The sequence below is a fragment of the Alosa alosa genome, chromosome 18 (genome assembly GCF_017589495.1).
Source record: "Alosa alosa isolate M-15738 ecotype Scorff River chromosome 18, AALO_Geno_1.1, whole genome shotgun sequence".
In the NCBI taxonomy this organism is placed as follows: domain Eukaryota; kingdom Metazoa; phylum Chordata; class Actinopteri; order Clupeiformes; family Clupeidae; genus Alosa; species Alosa alosa.
In genome coordinates, this window is record NC_063206.1 from 22,436,299 (window position 1) to 22,446,801 (window position 10,503).

The following is a 10,503-nucleotide window of genomic DNA, read 5'->3' on the forward strand; positions in this document are numbered from 1 at the left end:
TGACAGGGAGAATTATCTGGTGTGGGGATTTTAATGCACATAGTACATTATGGGGGGAGAGGGATGATGGGAATGGAAATGTAGTCAAGAATTTATGGAAGAGAAAGAGTTAGTATGTTTGAATGATGGATCTGGGACTAGAATAGATGTGGCAAGGGGTACAGAGTCAGCAATAGATCTAACTATTGTCACAAAAACCATTGCAGATAGATGTGACTGGGAGGTAGTTAGGGAAAGCACAGTAGGAAGTGATCATTATCCTATTAGAATTCAGATAGGAGTGGAATTAAGAAATGAACATGACATAAGAGAAGAGAGATGGATTTTAGGAAAAGCAGATTGGGGTAAGTATAGAGAAGTAAGTGATGAATTGTTACTATCTATTGATAAAAATCAGGATATTGAGAAATTGTGTAATGAAATTGGCAGTGGAATAATTGTTGCAGCAGGAGTATCAATCCCAAAATCTAAGCCTAAGACGTTAACTAAAATAGTACCATGGTGGTCTACAGAATGTAAGGAAGCAATTAAAGGTAGAAATAGAGCGTTTAAAGAGTTAAAAAGAACACATAATTTTTCAGAATTTAGTTCAATATAAAAGATCTCAGGCAATAGTTAGGAAAACAATAAGACAAGCTAAAAAACATCATTGGAAAAAGTTCTGTGACTCTATTGGTCGAACTACTCCAGTGGAGAGAGTTTGGAATATGATTAAAAAAATGAAAAATGGAAGGGAAGGGAATATGGATACCCAGTGTTGGTTGAGGGGCAAAAGAACGATCACCAATAATAAGGAAAAAAGCAGAGGTTATGGCTAAAACATTAGCCAAGGTGCACAGCTCAGGGAATTTAAATCAAGAAAAAAAAGAGGTAGAGAAGTTACAATTGAAAAATATTGCAATGTGTTTGACATTGAGGATAGCGAAGAAGGGTATTGGATGTGTTATTTTACGAAATCTGAACTCAATAAGGCATTAAGTAAATTAGGTAAGTCATCTCCAGGGATGGATAAAATCTGCTATTCCATGTTGGAGAACTTAAGTGATAAGGGGAAGGAAGTTTTGTTAAGTCTATATAATAAAGTATGGATAGATGGCTGTATTCCTAGAACATGGAAGGAGTCTATAATTATTCCTATTAGGAAACCTGGGAAAGATCCTAAAATAGCAATTAACTATAGACCTATTGCATTAACATCCCAGATGGGAAAAACTATGGAAAGGATGATTAATGACAGGCTTAAATATTGGGTTGAAACGAAAGGATTAATGAGTCATTATCAAAGTGGATTCAGGAAAGGTAGAGGCACCATGGATCCCATTGTATGCCTTGAAGATACAATAAGGAAGGCTCAAGTGAACAAAGAAAATGTAGTGGCAGTGTTTTTGACATTGAGAAGGCATATGATATGTTGTGGAAAGAAGGTATACTGATAAAGGTTAAAATATTGGGAATAAAGGGGACGGATGTTCCAATGGATTAAAGGGTTTTTGTCTAATAGAACAATTCAAATTAAAATAAATGGAGAATTAAGTGAGCAATACAGTGTGGAAAATGGTGTCCCACAAGGAAGTATTGTTAGTCCACTATTATTTTCAATAATGATTGATGATATTTTTAAAGACATACAAAATTCAGTTGGGGTGGCATTGTTTGCAGATGATGGAGCAATGTGGAAAAAGGAAGAAATATAGATTTTGTGGTGGGTAAGATGCAACAGGCAGTGAACAGAGTCCAAGAATGGGCCCTTCAATGGGGGTTTAGGATCTCAATAGATAAAACAAAGACTTTATTCTTCTCTAGGAAGAAAATAAATGAAGATGTTAAAATCAAATTATCTGGGGCAGATTTAGAAAGAGTGGAATTCTTCAAATATTTAGGAATGTGGTTTGACAAACGATTAACTTGGACAATGCATATACAAAAAAATATTGAGAAATGCAAGAAAGTGTTGAATGTGATGAGGTGTCTGCGTGGAGTTGAATGGGGAGCAAGTAGACCTGCTTTAAAAGCCATTTATACAGGGCTGATGAGATCTGTATTTAACTATGGGTGTGTAGTGTATGGGTCTGCTGCTAAAACATCACTTAAGAAACTAGATGTAATTCAGAACCAAGGTTTGAAGCTATGCTGTGGGGCAAAAATAAGCCCTACAGTGGCATATCCTGTTGTTCCTCCTTGGCTGATGTCAGAGGTTCCAGTAGACTTGGGCTTATTAGAGGAAAAGAAGGATGTTGAAGTGGATCATTACAGAGTCCAGAGTTACATTGCGAGCAAATATAAAGAAGCAGTCATTTTAGATACTGATGCATCTAAGCAGACTGATAAGAAAATGGGAGTTGCTTATGTTATCCCTCAATTAAACATTGAATCTGGAAAGAGAATCAATGATGATTTAGCTGTATACACAGCAGAAATTATAGGAATATGGATGGCCTTATTGTGGGTAGAGAGCAATAGACCTAAGCAAGCTGTGATTGCGTCAGACTCTAGCTCAGCTTTAATAAGCCTTAAACGTTGTCACTCTGAGTCTAGACAGGACATAGTATATGAAGTAATGCAATTAGCCAACAATCTGCTTAAGTCTGGTATTAGTACTACATTTATATGGGTACCAGCTCATATAGGTGTAGGAGGTAATGAATTAGCAGATAAATGTGCAAAGAAAGCAGCAGGGAAGTCTGATATAGAGTTGAATATTAAATACAGCAAAGCTGAAGTCAAAAGTATAATCAAAGCTAAAATAAATGAAAAATGGCAATTTGTATGGGATAACGAACAGTCTGGAAGACACCTGCATAGTATTCAAGGAAAGGTGGGGAGGAGCAGGAATACATGCAGAAGCAAGCAAGAAGAAGATGTGGTGTCCAGAATGAGGCTAGGACATACAGGATTAAACAGAACATTAGTTACCATGAAAAAGCATGTTGATGGAATGTGTGAATATTGTAATAGTCAAGAGACCATAGAGCATGTAATTATGTTTTGTCCTGAGCACCATCAAGCCAGACAAAGATTTATCTCACAACTTGGTGAAATCCAGATGACATTAAATTTGAATGATATACTGCAAAGAGAATCAGGTGAAATTTGTTTTTCCTTTTTGTTTTCTTTTTTTGAAGGTAACTGGGTTATTTAAAAGAATTTAGGAAAGTGTGGGATGACCATTTGATCCACACTCCAGTCCAGATGGTGGCGGTAATGCACCAAAAAGCTGGTTGCCAACCGCCATATAAAAAAAGAAGAAGAAGAAGAAGAAGAAGAAGAGTTGCGACACTCCCATAGACTTTCATAGGAAACAATGGCGGCGCTTTTTCTAGGCTACTTCCGCGTTATGCTGAGCTCGTAAGTTCCTAACTTTGACATTCACGGCTTTAGCCCCATTCACTTCCATTGCTTTCTGCCTGATATTGTCAGTGGTAAGTAGACAAAGGTACAACGTTTTTTCAATTGGCATATGCATTTCCTATACCAACTACACTAGTAGATACTGGTATTGTTCTTTGAGGATTTTGTGCTGCTTGTTTAACTGATATTTATAGCTTAAATGTTGACCGAAATTTCGAAGCTAAAAGTTAGCCTGCAAACCTTGATGTGGAGAGAGGTTAGCTTAAAGATAATGTTCCTACGTCAAAAATGAATTTCAGACAAAACACATTTGGTTAGCCTATTGTAGTAGGGTAACTTTAGATGATAGGTTGGTTGTCAACAGGTTTTTATTATGTTTATAATGCTATATTTATCAAACCTGATTGATTGTGTTAGCTTACGTTAGCTAGTCAGCTCATTGACATAATAGTGTTAATGTTAGACATGCTATGAGGGGAACACGAAAAATTACAGTTCATTCAGCATGGTAACTCTATATTTAGATGTGCTGGTTATCAATGGGTTTGTGATTAACGCTCTTCTGGTGAAAAATCGAGCAAATGTGATTATTGTTTTAAACCTGATGTAGATTAGCTTGCTAGATGGCGAGTTTTATGGCTGAACCGTGGCCTGAACATGACATGAAGCTAGTGTCCACGACTCGTGAAAGAGGGGATTTCAGTTATGAATTTCAGGGGAAGCAGTAGGAGCAAAACCTAGACTATTATAAGTTATTGTTTTTGTTACTGGTGCGTGGCTCTTGTGTCCCTTGCCAGCCCAGTCCTGTGCCACTATCACTGTTCCAAACGGGACAGTGGCACAAGCGGTAGGCGAGTGTGGCACGAGCGTGGTCTTGGGACAGTGGCGTCTTTATAGTAGCCTACAGTAGGAGTTTTTGCTCCAACTGATAATCGGTTTCAGGTTAGTTCATTTAGTTTTCAGTAATTTTACATTTCGTGTTGGTGTTCTTGGTGTAATAATTTTGATTGCTTTGTCTGTCAAGTAATTTGTCAAATACATAGCAAAGTTTCCATCGAAGTGACTGACGTGACACGAGGGCATTGCCTTTCATTAGGTCAGTGATCTTTGTAAGTAGGACAAATGTATTTTTTTGGATAACTGAAAAGTGTAGTCAGGTTAATAGGGCATAGATCACTCTGAAAGTAATTCCCAACATTCTTCATGTTGTTATTGTTATAGTTGTTGTGTGGACTTGTGGCACCCCCAACCAGCCTTGCAAATAGTTGGCTGTGTATATGGGTAGCCTATGTAAAACTCTTGCTGGCCTCTTGCTTAGGTTTCTGCTACTTACTTAATGTGTTGTCCCAAGTATACACTGAGTGTTACCTGCTCTGTTCTCTCCCTCCATTCTCCACTGTGCCTGTTCTGCTTATCCAGGACCAAGGATGCAGAGGACAAGAAGTGTGTGCGATATATGACTGGAATGGTCAGATAAGATCATTTTTTATGTTTGAGGTCCACACAATGGGGCCCTTACACAAATGGAGTTGTGTTGATCCAGCATCTTCCACACCTCCCATAACACTCCTGACTCCAGCCAAATGTGTGGCATCCTCCTTACCAGATACATAGATAGATAGATAGATAGATACTTTATTGATCCCCAAGGGGAAATTCAAGAATGTCACCATGTCCCTCTTAGAGGTGTACAGAGTATATGGAGAGCTATCCATCCCTTCCACATTGTGTCTTTTGTGTAGTTCACACACAATTGTTGTTTAAACTTTGGATACTGAAATCTTTTTATTTTTTGGAAACCTAAATTAGTGTCAGACCTCCTTTTTATGTTGCCGTGTCACCATACCTTCCTCCCAGTCTTTTTTGCATTTGTTCTTGTTTTAAACACATATTGAAAACTTAATAAAAACTCTATTGAAAATCTAACATGTATCAGTCATCCTTTTCATGCTGTAGTCTCACCAGGCGGCTGAAATATAAGTTAGGCTATTTTATTGAAAAAGTTGATTGCTTATTGCTTAGTGTGTTATTGAAACAGTGGGTGTCTTGCAGTATTGATCAAACTTTTCACATTTAAAGGGGAACTTGGCAACTATTTCAACGTAATAAACCCGTTTAGAAATCATTTGGATGGTTAAATGACCTGTTCCGGTGAAAATGGTGACTTTTCCCGCTGCCCCTAGCGTCCCCAGGCGGAAAACCAACCTTGCAACATTGAGACTACCGTCCCGGAAAGAGAAGTGAGAAACAAGAAACTCGTTTTAAATCGTGTTTCTTTCCTTGTAACATCCACATTGTCTGCCGAACTTATGCTAACCGCTTTGCTAGCTTGTAAACAAATCCATGTGCTTTATCATTACCTGATTCCAGTTTGAAATAGCATAATGCACAATTTCTCCAGCAGAGGGGGAAATCCTGCCAAGTTTCCCTTTAAGTTGTTATTGATTCTTATTTAGCCTGTGTTTTTGACATGTTTATGGCTTGTCTTAAAATGTTACTACCAAGGCCACCTTTATGCTATTTCTCTAAAAGAACTGAACAGATTTAATGCATTGATGAAACTTTTAAAATGTAAGCTGTTAGGCTACTGAATGCTATTTATATATTTGATAGACGTTTATTGCTAGTCTTACAATGATCAAAGCTGTAGATTGGGGGGGGGGGGGTCTGGGCACCTTCATCTTCATCTCACCAAACGAACTGAGAAGGACACTGGATCTAATGTCCACACACAAAGGGATACAAAATTCATAGCCTACATTTTGACAATGTAAGTAAAGTATTTGTAGCGTGATACAGGCAAATGTAGGAATCCAATAACAGCTTATGTCCAGCAAGGAAACAAACGTCCAATGTTAGAACTACCAAAGAACATATTTTAGATCGATGTTGCAGACCAATTGTATTCACAATATGTAATTGACACTATAATGTAAGCATGCTAACACGTAATAACACTCGTTTTTGTTTTGTTGTAATGTTTCCCGTCTAATAACGCACTTGCTGCTGTCTATCCCATTGAAATAACACTACACGCAAAGAGCTGTTTGGAACTGTTGAAGCGTACGTGAACCACGTGATTGCGTGGCGGCGACTTCAAAGAGTGTCGCAACTCTATTTCTATCGCTCTGAAGCTTATGTACAAAAACCACTAATGGGCTGGCCAATTATCTGCTAGCTTTGGTGGGAGCCCTAACTGGGCGGAAATATTCCATTCTGCTACATTATGATAAAGGAAAGGCTGCACTCGGACACTGCATATGATGGCTATTGTTTTTACACCATCGCTGAAAGACTAAAGATAGCTCTCTTTCGATCCCATGCAAATTCTTACCTGGTAGCACATTCATGTCATGTTTTGCAATCCTGAGATGAGTACAAGGAAATATATTTACCGATTCACTATGGGAATGGTGTATCTTATTTTTTCCTAGTTCCAATGCCCTTTTTGTGTCAACAAAGGTTTGGGCTGCGCTGTGCATAAAGGACATCAACATTTATATCCCTGAGGCTATGAATAACTGTAGTCGTCTCAGTCGCTGACATTAAGGATGGTACAAAAGGGCATCTCTTAAAGTTTCACCTCCCTGTGACTGCCCCCCTCCTCCCTTCTGTTTACCCGTGTCATTTAAAATCAGAGGCAAACAGTTTATCAGACAAACAGGTTTGCAGACAGCTTGATGGCGTGGAAGGCTTTGATAAACAAATACAATATATCTGCATTCTGTTGTCCTCTCGCTGACATCTAAACAACATACCCCTTCTAAATAAAGAAGTAAGCAAATAAATAAAATACACATGGCCGTGCCACATGCTGAGGAATACTGTAATGCAGCTGTTTAACAAAATCATGTTCCTAGGATGCTTATTGGATGTGAGGACTACCAGGGAGATGTACTGTAGTGAGCACAAAATTAAACATGGGCCCTGTGAGCAGCACTGAGAACAGTGAGTGTTTACATGCAAAGTTGACACGGTCGCAGAGGAGGGCGTTGAATGGAGGAGAGTGCCAGTGTTTCTGTTTGCATGTGATACATGAGCAGCGTTTCTTGACAGAAACAGCCATCAAGCTGTCCCTTATGTTTGTAATTTGGCTCACCCTGTTGTTTTGGGGTCAGTTGAGCTACCCAGTATTTGGCCCATCAAGGCGAGGCAGAGTTCAGGATGACGTGATGCTCTGAAAATCCAGTGGCTGAACCTGTCACTTCATATTTGTGCGCGGCGGTCTCCACTCCTGCAATAGTGGGTGGTTAATGCAGATGTTATGTCGGGGGGAGAGTCGTCAAGGCTTGTCCATAATTTCAGTCATGGTAAACACTCGAAAGAGTGGTCTTCAGAATGTGTACAATCTCTCCCATTTAATAACTGATATTACATTATATTTCTGTTATTTTCAGGAGATGCTTTTATCCATACATTATCCTTACCGTTCATTTGCGTAAGTGTAATGCAGTCTGTGTTCAATCCATGTCCATGCCCATTGTGTGGCAGATGCAGTACAAACATGTTAGTGCCCATTTGGAACAAGAACGCTACACCAAAATCAGACCACTTTCTTGTGCACCTATTGACTTTCTAGTGCACCTGTATATTCATTCATTCATTCATTCATTCATTCATTCATTCAATCATTCATTCATACAGTTGTTTTCCTTATATGTTGTGGTTAAACCCAAGGAATTACATGAAACAAGACAATATTGTGGTGGTGTATACTTATTTGTGAAATGTAACAACTTAAAGAATGTTATAGTTATAGCAATTATTCCATATTTTCATAATTCAGGACTTTTGGCTACAGATGATTTGATTGTGTATGTAATGCTGAATGCTTTGTGAAAGCTGATGACATCCTACCTATCACTGGAGGCCACTGTTCATCCCATAAAGACATGCATACATTTGCTTTAAATAACAACATTTGGTAAAGTGGGTTCCCTGAGGCAAACTCTGGTCTGGTTTCTGTCTGTTTTATGCTATGCTAGTTATGACAGTAGGACATTCTTTTGACCTTGCCTCTCTGGCTTGTTGCACGGACCAGACAGACACCATTTTGTTTTTTTATGTAAATTCTTTCTCAAGCCATTGAGTTTTCCGTCCTCCTCACACCCCCATTTAGCACTAAAGTAGTTGGATGTGTCACCCACCATTATGCAGTAACAACTAAGACGGAGTGTGGTTTGCAGTGTGATGGCACCTGGCTCACTGACTACACAGAATGAGCTGAATCTCCCAATGAGTCAAAAGATAAAGCTTCTGCACTGCTCTTTGTTTATTAAATGGATTTTCATTTTATCCAACTGCCTGTCTATCCATCTGCCTGTCTTTTTATCTATCTATCTATCTATCTATCTATTGTTAGATTTTAGTGGTTTTCTGTATGTCATTCTTTTGGTTCTTTGTTTAAGATACTGCAGAAACTGTGGGGACAGGACGTTTATTGTAAGCAGACAGAATGTTGTCACTTTACAATAGCAAATGGTGTACCTAACTAATTGTTCCCCACAAGAGACATCTTAATTGAATAAGGCTATATCAACCCCCCCAATTTGACCCCAGACATGAATGTATATTCTGGTATTATAATTAGCCAGGAGTTTCCTAGTTCTTGGCTTCAGTTTCTTACCTTGGCTTCACCTTGCAACACTGTGCTGTGCTGTGCGTACAACAGGGTTACCAAAACTCTGTTGTTACATCCAGAATAAAGAACTATTCAGCCTCAAGTTTTTACCTGCTCTTAACTACACTGGAATCTACTCGGTCAACTGTGTCTCCATTTGGGATTAAGGAGACAATTTTAATAGCATTCTTCAGTTGGTGTTGTCCACCCAGTTGTACGTGAAGTAAGGAAAAAACAAGATTCATCATGAAGAGGACAACCTGTTTCAACAGTGAGTTGTTTTTAATTATTCATGCTACAAAAAATAACAGCAGTTTGCTGTTTTTGGGTTATAGTTTGACTAGAGTGTACCAGTGGGTTGAGCAATAAGTTTTGCCTGCAGCTGTCTAGAAGCCAACAGTCCTGCATGTTTTGTGTGTATACAACTATTTTGACGTCGTAGGCCTGTTTAAGCATTTTGAGCTTTGCATTCTGTTTTTTTTTTTTTTTCATTTTGTGGATGTTTTGAGATAGATTTTTATCTCTTGGCTAATTTATTAGTGGTGACTGACTAAATTAGAGGGTAACTGTAGCTTAAGGCTAAGTTAGAGTTTGTAGCTACTGTTTTATGTGCTTGTTAGTATTTCCCGCTGCGCTGTAAGACCAGGGCTCTGAAGTTTTGAAGTTTGCAAGGAGTGAGACTTTGTTTCTCGGGGGCGGGGGGCGTGACATTGGCACAGTGCCACGCCCCCTCCCCCTGATCGATGTACATGAAAGTCCTATGTCTGCTTGAACCAAAGTCCTTTTAGGCAAGTCCCTCCACTTGGCGGCCATATACCAACGTTTTATGGGCACTCATCGGGCACAGTCTTTGGGTCGAACTGCGCGTGCGCAAGGCTTCACGACACCAAAGGCGAGATCACAACACATGATTGGCACGATGTCTTCACAACACACCATATGATTGGCTCAATGTATTCACATGTCGACGTTTTGCCGAGGAAGGGGTGGGATATGTGTAGATAACAGCCATATGCGTGACAAACTAGCCCCATGCATTTCTATGGAGTATTTTTTGAGTGCTGTGTCTCCTCATTAGAAAGTCTCTGCTTGAACTACTCGTGGCGCCACGCCCCCTCCCCCCATGAACAGACCCACCCTCCCCATGTCCCATCCCAGCTTCATGAGAGAGCACAAATTCCATTATTTCAAACACACTGTTTTATTTATTCTAGAACCCTATAGCAAATAATAATAAATAATAATAACATAAATTATAATAATAATTTCACCCAAATGGGCCCTTTGAACAGCAGTGGCTCATTCTGCTCTAAACAAACAGAAAACAACCAAATGAGAAAAAGCACATTTAGCCCCAAAATGGTCTCTTGAACAGTGGTGGTTCTGTCCGTGTGTGTGTGTGTGTGTGTGTTTATGAGTGATGTTGTGTGTTGTAAGTGTTTGTGGCAAATTTTGATGCCTTGATGACTGATACTGGGGGCTCCCATTTAAAGCACTGTGGTTCAATGTCAGCCATTTTCACAGTCATGAGGCCA